Here is a 15,523-nt window from a genome sequence, read left to right as displayed (position 1 = left end):
ACAATAAGCATCTCGGACAGTGCCAACGATTCATGCAGCAGGAACAAAAACCACAAAGCATTTTGTTTTTAGGATGAAGTAATATATCTGGAGAATGTTACCGATTAATAAAAGAAAAGACTACAGTGCACAGAAAGTACAGTGAGAGTCCTAGGAGTACAATACATTATTTGCATAATTTACACACATTTGTGAACATACTTTAAAAACAACAATTATTCATGCATGACTAGTTTATTTCTACCAATACGGAATAAAAAACAGAATACTTGCCACATAGGTTATACTTGGAAACATCACTGTAATGGAAGGCGAATCCTGGGTGGGGGGAAAAAAAAAAAAAAAATTACAAAATCTAATGACCCAACAAATGCAGTGCAAATATTATTTAGTAAGAAACCAATAACATAGTGAAGTACAGTAAGATTTAATTGCTGCTCTCAATATAGCGGATTGAAGATCTCTCTAAACAAAGACACAAACAGATACATTGGGCACGTCCAGTGAATGCTAATGTCTAGCAGGAACCCATCCTGTGATGTGGAACATTACAAAGGACTCTCATTTCAAAAATACAAAATGCATTTTTGTGCAAAAATAAAAACAAATAAATTAATCTGATTAAAATGGATAAACACGATGCTGCACTACCTGATTTTTTTCTTGTACCATCTCCTTTAAGACAGGAATGGTCTATTGACAATACATTAATACAGAATCGGTCATTTAGTATTCTGCCAGCGCTTGGCATATATCCCAGACAGCCTTTCACTGGCTTGTATGCCTATCATCAAAACCTAATCTAATGCTTTTTTTTTTCTTTTTTCAAAACGTATTTCAGCACACAGATGGGTACAAGCAGTTGGTCCAAAATGCCCAAAACACAGATAAAACTGGGAAAAAATATGGCACAGCGACAAAACTCTGAAGCCGTGTAAAGGCGCTGGCACAAGGCCTTTAGAGACCAGGCTCCGGTCATTGATAACGGAGAAAATATTCTTCAGGGAAACGGAAAAAAAATATATATATAATTGTTCAGAATCCAGGAACGCTTTGTTTTTTCGACTCGCTCACAGAAAATTTTCACCAGCTGAGGCGTAAGGTGTTTGTATAAATAGGAGGCTTGCCGTCCGGAGAGCGCTGGTGAAAGCTGCTGAAGATGCCAGATCACTTCAGTGAGTCAATGTACGTCACAGGCTGATCCGGAGAGAGAACACACCATACGCAGGACAATCTGTCACAGGAATGGCTGGGGCTTCCTAGTGTAAGCTACTGTACTCTGACAGAATATGCTACTGTGAAACAGGAGTGTCTAGATAGGTAGAGTTTCCAGCTCGTTACTGCCCAGACCACACTGTACTCTACCAGCTCTATGTCCACCATTGTGTTGAAAGGTAATTTATTTACAGATCATCTTCATGTTTGTTTGTTTTTTGTTTTGTTTTGGGGGGTGGAGGGGGGGGTTGGTGTTATCAGATGTAAATGGTACCTTAGAGACTAAGGGCCGGATGTAAGTACGGGTTGGCCGGAGGGGTGGGTTCCCGGCCGAACTCGGAGGTCTATTTTAAAGTGCCATTCACGGACAAGGCAAGTCTACAAATGACACAATCACAATAGAATGGATAGTTCTTAGGTGCCCCCCATTATAAAGATAGCCGATTCATACATACAAAGGCTGACTGCAATCATCAGCTGCACTATATCCCGCATGTGACTTAGCTATTTGTCCAAAACAGCTAATAAGGTCTCGCAGAACACGTTTGTGTGCTGCCAACCTCGAGTGTGTCCACAGAATTACTTGAGTGTGCCACACAAGCACACAGTACAGATTAGCAAAAATACTTTACTAAGGTGTCACACTGGTGTTTAACATTAGTGCTATTGTAGGTTAAATGGAAAAAACAAACAAAAAAAAACTGCATTCAGATAGCATATATGGGGCACAAGGAGGCATCACATGGCCTATTTGGGGAAATGTGGCGGAGTCTGGTCGCATATATAGGCATGTTTTTATTGTATGTTGGGAGATTTGAAAAGTATGGGGTATGTCCAGGGTGTGTGAGAGACGTCTCATGTCACGTAAGAGGCATATGAGGGAGTGAGATGTCATATAATTGCCACTTGTCAAATGATTCCGTGAGAAAACTCATTATCATTAAAATAAGAGAGAGGTACTTAACATTAATATGGGCTCTAACCCTTTCATGCATGAATTATAGCAACCTAATGCAAGAGTTTTTAAAATGTTTTTTATTAGTCTTCAGGGCTTACAAAAACGTTAACTTTTTTTTGGGGGGGGGGGGGGGGAATATAAACCTAGTAATACATGTGACCACTTCAGTGGACAACATGCATCTGCAATATAAAACATTGCCCTATTATCATGGAACAGTATTTTAAAGGGGGGATCCAATTACATCCGTTCCATTTTCGGCAGGTGAAAACGGCCGGATATTGCGCAATCGTGCAAAACACACATGGAATTGGGGACTTATACCTGATCCCATGTGTTTTTGCACCTCAGCATAATCCGCGTTAAGTGCCGGCATCGGGGGAAGGAGCCCGCCACATCGGGGCTAATAGGATAGCCCCATGCGATACATTGACCGCAGGTAATTGCATACGCCGCTAACTGTGAAAGTTTTTGGATTTGTTTTTTGCTAAAAAAGCAAATAAAAAAAAATATGTCAGGTGTGGCTTCAAGTTGTTCTAATCATGTTGCTTACTGTACTTTACTCCAGAAACTAAAAAATACTCTAAGTTGAAAACAATACATATTTTATGTCCATTTATGGATTTATTTACCCAGAAACAGAAATGTCCTCAGGATTTATAACACAAATATTTTCAGTTACTTCTGAGTTTGCTTAAGACCTAGAAAGTTAGCTTTTTTTTTTTCCCCACAAACTGATTTTGACTGATTTGAATGCTTGGCATGAAAGCTGGAGAAGCACCCTGGACACAAAGGCTCAAGACACTACATGAAGATATACTTTGTTTTACATGTGCAAGGTGCATTGTGGCACCTGTTAGCATGTTTTGCATCCATAAGCTTTGGCCAGAGATTTCCCAACCTGAACCTGATTTCCGGGGGTGCCTTTGACACGTCCCTGCGCGTCAATGGAGGTGGTGTCTCACATGGTCTTCAATATTGCTCATCAATGCTTGAGCAATGGATGCTTTGAAACACAACAGATATACACAAGTCACATCTATGGCGGAATGTATTTGCGTCTGAGATCGCCGGAGATGCAGAATGCCGGCCAATCTGACTTTTTATTAAAGGGGTAATCACTTACAAGGCGAAACCATGCCATTAAATCCCACCCTTAGATAGTGAAAGAACACCCAAATCTATCATCTCCTGTTTTTGCGTCTGTGTGGCAATATCCCCACACACTGATCCATGAGATAACCTCCCCCCATGTGCAGGTTATCCTTCTCTCTGCCTAACCCTGTTGCTAGAAGCTCGATGTCTGAAGAAAATAGAAGCTCGATGTCTGAAGAAAATAAAAATAAGCGTCCAGCACTACTACGACAGCTGCTACTGATTAAGAATTTGAAATCATTTACAATTTAAAAAAAAGTTAAGATAACATATGGATACATATAATGCTATTTGCTGTCAAAACTGGCACAAAGTTCATGGCTATTATATGAGGAAAATATTAAGGTTAGACCTATATGCAGGATAACCCCAGCACACAGTATGGGTCATTAGTTTGCATGATGTCCACTGAAGTGAACAAAACATGAGTATTTGATCAAAACATCTACCATAATATGCCCTAAACCAGTGATGGCTAACCTTGACACTCCAGCTGTTGTTGAACTACATATCCCAGCATGCCCTGTTACAGTTTTGTTATTTGGCCATGCATAAACTGATGCAGGGCATGCTGGGATGTGTAGTTCAACAGCAGCTGGAGTGTCAAGGTTAGCCATCACTGTCCTAAACATTACCTTCCTTGAATTTATTTTCGAATTTATTTTTTGTACCTGCTCTGCTATCTTTGAGTAAAAATATTTGATAGAAATCCCTGAAGTACTCAGTGCTGGTGAACTTTTCTTAGCAATTTCATTTCGACCATATCGCTTTTGTAGGAATTAAAAAATGCCTACGAGGTGACATACCTCTAAGAAGAGGACACGACACACTAGTGATCTCAAAAGATAGTTTGTATAGGAGAGGACTGTCCATTGCAGTGGCCTCTATGCATGACAGGGTTCATGTTGATAATTAGCTCTTTTTCTTTTTATTATGTCATGAGTTTGCAAAGGTCACTGTGCTGCGGTATCTAAAAAAAAATTGTCAAAAGGGGATTCCACACCAAAATAGTTTGAGAACCTCTGATTTGAAAACTATAGGCTATCTTCCTTGAACGCAGGCTAGGGAGCAATGATTCCATGGAGAAAGCACCCTACACACAAGTGGTGATGTGTAAGCTGGACAAACCATGTATGCCAGTGTATAAGAGAAAATAAGAATTTACTCACCGGTAATTCTATTTCTCGTAGTCCGTAGTGGATGCTGGGGACTCCGTAAGGACCATGGGGAATAGACGGGCTCCGCAGGAGACTGGGCACACTATAAGAAAGATTTGGTACTACCTGGTGTGCACTGGCTCCTCCCTCTATGCCCCTCCTCCAGACCTCAGTTAGGATACTGTGCCCGAAAGAGCTGACACAATAAGGAAGGATTTTGAATCCCGGGTAAGACTCATACCAGCCACACCAATCACACCGTATAACTCGTGATATTAAACCCAGTTAACAGTATGAAATATACCTGAGCCTCTCAACAGATGGCTCAACAATAACCCTTTAGTTAGGCAATAACTATATACAAGTATTGCAGACAATCCGCACTTGGGATGGGCGCCCAGCATCCACTACGGACTACGAGAAATAGAATTACCGGTGAGTAAATTCTTATTTTCTCTGACGTCCTAGTGGATGCTGGGGACTCCGTAAGGACCATGGGGATTATACCAAAGCTCCCAAACGGGCGGGAGAGTGCGGATGACTCTGCAGCACCGAATGAGAGAACTCAAGGTCCTCCTCAGCCAGGGTATCAAATTTGTAGAATTTAGCAAACGTGTTTGCCCCTGACCAAGTTGCAGCTCGGCAAAGTTGTAAAGCCGAGACCCCTCGGGCAGCCGCCCAAGATGAGCCCACCTTCCTCGTGGAATGGGCTTTCACTGATTTAGGATGCGGCAATCCAGCCGCAGAATGCGCCAGCTGAATTGTGCTACAAATCCAGCGAGCAATAGTCTGCTTAGAAGCAGGAGCACCTATTTTGTTGGGTGCATACAGGATAAAAAGCGAGTCAGTTTTCCTGACTCCAGCCGTCCTGGAAACAAATTTTCAAGGCCCTGACTACGTCCAGTAACTTGGAATCCTCCAAGTCCCTAGTAGCCGCAGGCACCACAATAGGTTGGTTCAAGTGAAAAGCTGATACCACCTTAGGGAGAAACTGGGGACGAGTCCTCAATTCTGCCCTATCCATATGGAAAATCAGATAAGGGCTTTTACATGACAAAGCCGCCAATTCTGACACACGCCTGGCCGAAGCCAAGGCCAATAACATGACCACTTTCCACGTGAGATATTTCAGATCCACGGTTTTAAGTGGCTCAAACCAATGTGATTTTAGGAAACTCAACACCACATTGAGATCCCAAGGTGCCACAGGAGGCACAAAAGGGGGCTGAATATGAAGCACTCCCTTTACAAAAGTCTGAACTTCAGGCAGTGAAGCCAGTTCTTTCTGGAAGAAAATCGACAGAGCCGAAATCTGGACCTTAATGGAACCCAATTTTAGGCCCATAGTCACTCCTGACTGTAGGAAGTGCAGAAAACGACCCAGCTGAAATTCCTCTGTAGGGGCCTTCCTGGCCTCACACCACGCAACATATTTTCGCCAAATGCGGTGATAATGGTTTGCGGTTACTTCTTTCCTGGCTTTTATCAGCATAGGAATGACTTCCTCCGGAATGCCCTTTTCCTTTAGGGTCCGGAATTCAACCGCCATGCCGTCAAACGCAGCCGCGGTAAGTCTTGGAACAGACAGGGCCCCTGCTGTAGCAGATCCTGTCTGAGCGGCAGAGGCCATGGGTCCTCTGATAACATTTCTTGAAGTTCCGGGTACCAAGCTCTTCTTGGCCAATCCGGAACCACGAGTATCGTTCTTACTCCTCGCCTTCTTATTATTCTCAGAACCTTTGGTATGAGAGGCAGAGGAGGGAACACAAACCGACTGGTACACCCACGGTGTCACTAGAGCGTCCACAGCTATCGCCTGAGGGTCCCTTGACCTGGCGCAATATCTCTTTAGCTTTTTGTTGAGGCGGGACGCCATCATGTCCACCTGTGGCCTTTCCCAACGGTTTACCAACAGTAGGAAGACTTCTGGATGAAGTCCCCACTCTCCCGGGTGTAGGTCGTGTCTGCTGAGGAAGTCTGCTTCCCAGTTGTCCACTCCCGGAATGAACACTGCTGACAGTGCTAGTACGTGATTTTCCGCCCATCGGAGAATCCTTGTGGCTTCTGCCATCGCCACCCTGCTTCTTGTGCCGCCCTGTCGGTTTACATGGGCGACTGCCGTGATGTTGTCTGATTGGATCAGAACCTGTTGGTTTTGAAGCAGGGGCCTTACCTGACTTAGGGCATTGTAAATGGCCCTCAGTTCCAGAATGTTTATGTGTAGGGACGACTCCTGACTTGACCAAAGTCCCTGGAAATTTCTTCCCTGTGTGACTGCGCCCCAGCCCCGAAGGCTGGCATCCGTGGTCACCAGGACCCAGTCCTGTATGCCGAATCTGCGGCCCTCTAGAAGATGAGCACTCTGCAGCCACCACAGTAGAGACACCCTGGTCCTTGGAGACAGGGTTATCAGTTGATGCATCTGAAGATGCGATCCCGACCACTTGTCCAAGAGGTCCCACTGGAAGGTCCTTGCATGGAACCTGCCGAACGGAATTGCTTCGTATGAAGCCACCATTTTTCCCAGGACTCGTGTGCAGTGATGCAGCGATACCCGTTTTGGTTTTAGGAGGTCTCTGACTAGAGATGACAGCTCCTTGGCTTTCTCCTGCGGGAGAAACACTTTTTTCTGTTCTGTGTCCAGAATCATCCACAGGAACAGTAAGCGTGTGGAAGGAACCAGTTGTGACTTTGGAATGTTTAGAATCCAGCCATGCTGTTGTAGCACTTCCCGAGATAGTGCTACTCCGACCAGTAACTGCTCCCTGGACCTCGCCTTTATTAGGAGATCGTCCAAGTACGGGATAATTAAAACTCCCTTTTTTCGAAGGAGTATCATCATTTCTGCCATTACCTTGGTAAACACCCTCGGTGCCGTGGACAGTCCAAACGGTAGTGTCTGGAATTGGTAATGGCAATCCTGTACCACAAATCTGAGGTACTCCTGGTGAGGAAGGTAAATTGGGACATGCAGGTAAGCATCCTTGATGTCCATGGATACCATGTAATCCCCCTCGTCCAGGCTTGCAATAACCGCCCTGAGCGATTCCATCTTGAACTTGAATCTTTTTATGTATGTGTTCAAGGATTTCAAATTTAAAATGGGTCTCACCGAACCGTCCGGTTTCGGTACCACAAACAGTGTGGAATAGTAACCCCGTCCTTGTTGACGTAGGGGTACTTTGACTATCACCTGCTGGGAATACAGCTTGTGAATTGCCTCTAGTACAGCCTCCCTGCCCGAGGGAGTTGTCGGTAAGGCCGATTTGAGAAAACGGCGGGGGGGGGGGGGGGGGGCGCCACGAATTCCAGCTTGTACCCCTGAGATACTACTTGAAGGATCCAGGGATCCACCCGTGAGCGAACCCACTGATCGCTGACATTTTTGAGGCGGCCCCCCACCGTACCTGGCTCCGCCTGTGGAGCCCCACCGTCATGCGGCGGATTTGGAAGAAGCGGGGGGAGGACTTTTGTTCCTGGGAACCTGCTGCGTGGTGCAGCTTTTTTCCCCTTCCTCTGCCTCTAGACAGAAAGGACCCGCCTTTTCCCCGCCTGTTTTTCTGGGGTCAAAAGGACTGTACCTGATAATACGGCGCTTTCTTAGGCTGTGAGGGGACATGGGGCAAAAATGCTGACTTCCCAGCTGTTGCTGTGGAAACAAGGTCTGAGAGACCATCCCCAAATAACTCCTCACCCTTATAAAGCAAAACTTCCATGTGCCTTTTAGAATCTGCATCTCCTGTCCACTGCCGAGTCCATAAGCCTCTCCTAGCAGAAATGGATAATGCGCTTATTCTAGATGCCAGCCGGCAGATCTCCCTCTGTGCATCTCTCATGTACAAGACTGAGTCTTTTATATGCTCTACGGTTAGCAATATCGTGTCCCTGTCTAGGGTGTCAATATTTTCCGACAGGGAATCTGACCAAGCAGCAGCAGCACTGCACATCCACGCTGAAGCAATAGCTGGTCTCAGTATCACACCAGTGTGTGTATATATAGACTTTAGGATAGCCTCCTGCTTTCTATCAGCAGGTTCCTTTAGGGCGGCCGCATCCGGAGACGGTAGTGCCACCTTTTTAGACAAACGTGTGAGCGCTTTATCCACCCTAGGGGGAGTTTCCCAACGTGACCTATCCTCTGGCGAGAAAGGGAACGCCATTAGTAATTTTTTTGAAATCACCAATTTTTTATCAGGGAAAGCCCACGCTTCTTCACACACTTCATTTAATTCTTCAGATGGGGGAAAAACTATTGGTAGTTTTTTCTCCCCAAACATAATACCCTTTTTTGAGGTAACTGGGTTCATATCAGAAATGTGTAAAACCTCTTTCATTGCCTCAATCATGCAACGAATGGCCCTAGTGGACATTAAATTTGACTCATCGTCGTCGACACTGGTATCAGTATCCGTGTCGACATCTGTGTCTGCCATCTGAGGTAGTGGGCGTTTTAGAGCCCCTGATGGCCTTTGAATTGCCTGTGCAGGCACGAGCTGAGAAGCCGGCTGTCCCGCATTTGGCATGTCGTCAAATTTTTTATGTAAGGAGTCGACACTTGCACGTAATTCCTTCCATAAGTCCATCCACTCAGGTGTCTGCCCCGCAGGGGGTGACATCACATTTATAGGCATCTGCTCCGCCTCCACATAAGTCTCCTCATCAAACATGTCGACAGCCGTACCGACACACCGCACACACACACACAGGGAATGCTCTTAAAGGAGACAGGACCCCACAAAAGCCCTTTGGGGAGACAGAGAGAGAGTATGCCAGCACACACCAGAGCGCTATATAATGCAGGGACTAACTGAATTATGTCCCCTATAGCTGCTATAATATTTACTGCGCCTCAATTTTGTGCCCCCCCTCTCTTTTTTACCCTTTTCTGTAGTGTAGACTGCAGGGGAGAGTCAGGGAGCTTCCTTCCAGCGGAACGGTGAGGGAGAAATGGCGCCAGTGTGCTGAGGGAGATGGCTCCGCCCCTTTTTCGGCTGACTTTTCTCCCGCTTTTTTCTGTATTCTGGCAGGGGTAATTACCACATATATAGCCTCTGGGGCTATATATTGTGGTTATTTTGCCAGCCAAGGTGATTTTATTGCTGCTCAGGGCGCCCCCCCCCCCAGCGCCCTGCACCCTCAGTGACCGGAGTGTGAAGTGTGTATGAGGAGCAATGGCGCACAGCTGCAGTGCTGTGCGCTACCTTGGTGAAGACTGAAGTCTTCTGCCGCCGATTTTCCGGACCATCTTCTTGCTTCTGGCTCTGTAAGGGGGACGGCGGCGCGGCTCCGGGAACGAACACCAAGGACGGGTCCTGCGGTCGATCCCTCTGGAGCTAATGGTGTCCAGTAGCCTAAGAAGCCCAAGCTAGCTGCAAGCAGGTAGGTTCGCTTCTTCTACCCTTAGTCCCTCGTTGCAGTGAGCCTGTTGCCAGCAGGTCTCACTGTAAAATAAAAAACCTAACATATACTTTCTTTCTAGGAGCTCAGGAGAGCCCCTAGTGTGCATCCAGCTCGGCCGGGCACAGAAATCTAACTGAGGTCTGGAGGAGGGGCATAGAGGGAGGAGCCAGTGCACACCAGGTAGTACCAAATCTTTCTTATAGTGTGCCCAGTCTCCTGCGGAGCCCGTCTATTCCCCATGGTCCTTACGGAGTCCCCAGCATCCACTAGGACGTCAGCGAAATAAAGAAAATAGGATTTTAATATCTACAGGTAAATCCTTTTCTCATAGTCCATAAGGAATATTGAGGAATCTCGTACGATGCGGTATAGATGGGGTCCAAAGGAGCCAGTGCACTTTAAATTTCTTCAACTGGGTGTGCTGGCTCCTCCCCTCTATGCCCCCTCCCACAGGCAGTTACAGGTAAAAACTAGGGATGTGCACTTGAAATTTTTCGGGTTTTGTGTTTTGGTTTTGGGTTCGGTTCCGCGGCCGTGTTTTGGGTTCGACCGCGTTTTGGCAAAACCTCACCGAATTTTTTTTGTCGGATTCGGGTGTTTTTTCAAAAAACCCTAAAAAACAGCTTAAATCATAGAATTTGGGGGTCATTTTGATCCCAAAGTATTATTAACCTCAAAAACCATAATTTCCACTCATTTTCAGTCTATTTTGAATACCTCACACCTCACAATATTATTTTTAGTCCTAAAATTTGCACCGAGGTCGCTGGATGACTAAGCTAAGCGACCCTAGTGGCCGAAACAAACACCTGGCCCATCTAGGAGTGGCACTGCAGTGTCACGCAGGATGGCCCTTCCAAAAAACACTCCCCAAACAGCACATGACGCAAAGAAAAAAAGAGGCGCAATGAGGTAGCTGTGTGAGCAAGCTAAGCGACCCTAGTGGCCGACACAAACACCTGGCCCATCTAGGAGTGGCACTGCAGTGTCACGCAGGATGGCCCTTCCAAAAAACTCTCCCCAAACAGCACATGACGCAAAGAAGAAAAAAAGAGGCGCAATGAGGTAGCTGTGTGAGTAAGATAAGCGACCCTAGTGGCCGACACAAACACCTGGCCCATCTAGGAGTGGCACTGCAGTGTCACGCAGGATGGCCCTTCCAAAAAACACTCCCCAAACAGCACATGACGCAAAGAAGAAAAAAAGAGGCGCAATGAGGTAGCTGTGTGAGTAAGATAAGCGACCCTAGTGGCCGACACAAACACCTAGCCCATCTAGGAGTGGCACTGCAGTGTCACGCAGGATGGCCCTTCCAAAAAACACTCCCCAAACAGCACATGACGCAAAGAAAAATGAAAGAAAAAAGAGGTGCAAGATGGAATTGTCCTTGGGCCCTCCCACCCACCCTTATGTTGTATAAACAGGACATGCACACTTTAACCAACCCATCATTTCAGTGACAGGGTCTGCCACACGACTGTGACTGAAATGACGGGTTGGTTTGGACCCCCACCGAAAAAGAAGCAATTAATCTCTCCTTGCACAAACTGGCTCTACAGAGGCAAGATGTCCACCTCATCATCATCCTCCGATATATCACCGTGTACATCCCGCTCCGCACAGATTATCAATTCGTCCCCACTGGAATCCACCATCTCAGCTCCCTGTGTACTTTGTGGAGGCAATTGCTGCTGGTCAATGTTTCCACGGAGGAATTGATTATAATTCATTTTAATGAACATCATCTTCTCCACATTTTCTGGAAGTAACCTCGTACGCAGATTGCTGACAAGGTGAGCGGCGGCACTAAACACTCTTTCGGAGTACACACTTGTGGGAGGGCAACTTAGGTAGAATAAAGCCAGTTTGTGCAAGGGCCTCCAAATTGCCTCTTTTTCCTGCCAGTATAAGTACGGACTGTCTGACGTGCCTACTTGGATGCGGTCACTCATATAATCCTCCACCATTCTTTCAATGGGGAGAGAATCATATGCAGTGACAGTAGACGACATGTCCGTAATCGTTGTCAGGTCCTTCAGTCTGGACCAGATGTCAGCATCAGCAGTCGCTCCAGACTGCCCTGCATCACCGCCAGCGGGTGGGCTCGGAATTCTGAGCCTTTTCCTCGCACCCCCAGTTGCGGGAGAATGTGAAGGAGGAGATGTTGACAGGTCGCGTTCCGCTTGACTTGACAATTTTGTCACCAGCAGGTCTTTGAACCCCAGCAGACTTGTGTCTGCCGGAAAGAGAGATCCAAGGTAGGTTTTAAATCTAGGATCGAGCACGGTGGCCAAAATGTAGTGCTCTGATTTCAACAGATTGACCACCCGTGAATCCTTGTTAAGCGAATTAAGGGCTCCATCCACAAGTCCCACATGCCTAGCGGAATCGCTCCCTTTTAGCTCCTCCTTCAATGCCTCCAGCTTCTTCTGCAAAAGCCTGATGAGGGGAATGACCTGACTCAGGCTGGCAGTGTCTGAACTGACTTCACGTGTGGCAAGTTCAAAAGGTTGCAGAACCTTGCACAACGTTGAAATCATTCTCCACTGCGCTTGAGACAGGTACATTCCACCTCCTATATCGTGCTCAATTGTATAGGCTTGAATGGCCTTTTGCTGCTCCTCCAACCTCTGAAGCATATAGAGGGTTGAATTCCACCTCGTTACCACTTCTTGCTTCAGATGATGGCAGGGCAGGTTCAGGCGTTTTTGGTGGTGCTCCAGTCTTCTGTACGTGGTGCCTGTACGCCGAAAGTGTCCCGCAATTCTTCTGGCCACCGACAGCATCTCTTGCACGCCCCTGTCGTTTTTTTAAAAATTCTGCACCACCAAATTCAAGGTATGTGCAAAACATGAGACGTGCTGGAATTTGCCCATATTTAATGCACACACAATATTGCTGGCGTTGTCCGATGCCACAAATCCACAGGAGAGTCCAATTGGGGTAAGCCATTCCGCGATGATCTTCCTCAGTTGCCGTAAGAGGTTTTCAGCTGTGTGCGTATTCTGGAAACCGGTGATACAAAGCGTAGCCTGCCTAGGAAAGAGTTGGCGTTTGCGAGGTGCTGCTACTGGTGCCGCCGCTGCTGTTCTTGCGGCGGGAGTCCATACATCTACCCAGTGGGCTGTCACAGTCATATAGTCCTGACCCTGCCCTGCTCCACTTGTCCACATGTCCGTGGTTAAGTGGACATTGGGTACAACGGCATTTTTTAGGACACTGGTGAGTCTTTTTCTGACGTCCGTGTACATTCTCGGTATCGCCTGCCTAGAGAAGTGGAACCTAGATGGTATTTGGTAACGGGGGCACACTACCTCAAGAAATTGTCTAGTTCCCTGTGAACTAACGGCGGATACCGGACGCATGTCTAACACCAACATAGTTGTCAAGGCCTCAGTTATCCGCTTTGCAACAGGATGACTGCTGTGATATTTCATCTTCCTCGCAAAGGACTGTTGGACAGTCAATTGCTTGGTGGAAGTAGTAAAAGTGGGCTTACGACTTCCCCTCTGGGATGACCATCGACTCCCAGCAGCAACAACAGCAGCGCCAGCAGCAGTAGGCGTTACACGCAAGGATGCATCGGAGGAATCCCAGGCAGGAGAGGACTCGTCAGAATTGCCAGTGACATGGCCTGCAGGACTATTGGCATTCCTGGGGAAGGAGGAAATTGACACTGAGGGAGTTGGTGGGGTGGTTTGCGTGAGCTTGGTTACAAGAGGAAGGGATTTACTGGTCAGTGGACTGCTTCCGCTGTCGCCCAAAGTTTTTTAACTTGTCACTGACTTATTATGAATGCGCTGCAGGTGACGTATAAGGGAGGATGTTCCGAGGTGGTTAACGTCCTTACCCCTACTTATTACAGCTTGACAAAGGCAACACACGGCTTGACAAATGTTGTCCGCATTTCTGGTGAAATACTTCCACACCGAAGAGCTGATTTTTTTGGTATTTTCACCAGGCATGTCAACGGCCCTATTCCTCCCACGGACAACAGGTGTCTCCCCGGGTGCCTGACTTAAACAAACCACCTCACCATCAGAATCCTACTTGTCAATTTCCTCCCCAGCGCCAGCAACACCCATATCCTCCTCATCCTGGTGTACTTCAACACTAACATCTTCAATCTGACTATCAGGAACTGGACTGCGGGTGATCCTTCCAGCACTTGCAGGGGGCGTGCAAATGGTGGAAGGCGCATGCTCTTCACGTCCAGTGTTGGGAAGGTCAGGCATCGCAACCGACACAATTGGACTCTCCTTGTGGATTTGGGATTTCGAAGAACGCACAGTTCTTTGCGGTGCTTTTGCCAGCTTGAGTCTTTTCAGTTTTCTAGCGAGAGGCTGAGTGCTTCCATCCTCATGTGAAGCTGAACCACTAGCCATGAACATAGGCCAGGGCCTCAGCCGTTCCTTGCCACTCCGTGTGGTAAATGGCATATTGGCAAGTTTACGCTTCTCCTCCGACAATTTTATTTTAGATTTTGGAGTCCTTTTTTTACTGATATTTGGTGTTTTGGATTTTACATGCTCTGTACTATGACATTGGGCATCGGCCTTGGCAGACGACGTTGCTGGCATTTCATCGTCTCGGCCATGACTAGTGGCAGCAGCTTCAGCACGAGGTGGAAGTGGATCTTGATCTTTCCCTAATTTTGGAACCTCAACATTTTTGTTCTCCATATTTTAATAGGCACAACTAAAAGACACAGAGGTAGCTACAGCCGTGGACTACCGTACTGTGTCTGCTGCTAATATAGACTGGATGATAATGAGATGAAATCAATATATATTATATCACACTAGTACTGCAGCCGGACAGGTAGATATATTTATTATGTAATGACTGATGACGGACCTGCTGGACACTGTCAGCTCAGCAGCACCGCAGACTGCTACAGTAAGCTACTATAGTAGTATGTATAAAGAAGAAAGAAAAAAAAAAAACCACGGGTAGGTGGTATACAATATTATATATATATATTATATACAATTATATATATATATATATATATATATATATACACAGTTCCAAGTCAGTCGGCACTCACATACAAGAAACAATTGCCCCGGTGTCCATTTCAAAAGCAATCCATATCTCTCCAAAAAGAACGGCACTCAGGGACTGGTAAATATGCAAACGTTGTATTGTAGTTGAAATCGAACGTAAACGTTTTCGGGGACACAGCCCCTTCGTCAGGATCAAAAAGACAATAACATTTAAAACAGGGACAAACACACATTTAAATACCTGCTGGTGACTCACCTGATCTCCTCCGTTCATCAGTCCCTGCAGCGCCGGCCGCCCACCATGACGAACTTCCTGTGAAGGCAGGAACCGTGACCATGGAGACGCTAGGCTTGCGTCTCACCTGCTGGGCTTCCTGTTTAACACAGCCGTCGTTAGTGCGCATGCACAGACGCCGTGGTTCCTATGGACGGAGAGACAAGGACACACACAGCAAAAAAGACATTGTGAAAACATGACATGCATATGAATAATGTCATCCACAGTAAAAGTGCAAATAAACATAATTAATAATAACAGACTGCCACATGCATACAAAGGGGAGCCAATATATGGAAACCACCTCTATAGAAGTACCATCAAGTGCTAACAATACCGCTACCTGATTTAA

General features: G+C 46.5%; 1 long non-coding RNA gene across 1 annotated transcript in view; it reads right to left on the bottom strand.

Annotated features, from left to right (window-relative positions):
• Positions 1–225: 225 nt before the first annotated feature.
• LOC134957046 (uncharacterized) overlaps positions 226–15,523 on the bottom strand; it is a 56,133-nt gene continuing 40,835 nt past the window's right edge. The window contains exon 3 of the long non-coding RNA XR_010186410.1: positions 226–318. This is a non-coding gene — a long non-coding RNA (uncharacterized LOC134957046). The remainder of the gene's footprint in view (positions 319–15,523) is intronic.

This window comes from Pseudophryne corroboree, chromosome 9 (assembly GCF_028390025.1).
Source record: "Pseudophryne corroboree isolate aPseCor3 chromosome 9, aPseCor3.hap2, whole genome shotgun sequence".
Taxonomy (NCBI): Eukaryota; Metazoa; Chordata; class Amphibia; order Anura; family Myobatrachidae; genus Pseudophryne; species Pseudophryne corroboree.
Note: the sequence above shows the minus strand (reverse complement) of the source record. Positions and strands in the feature narration are given on the sequence as shown.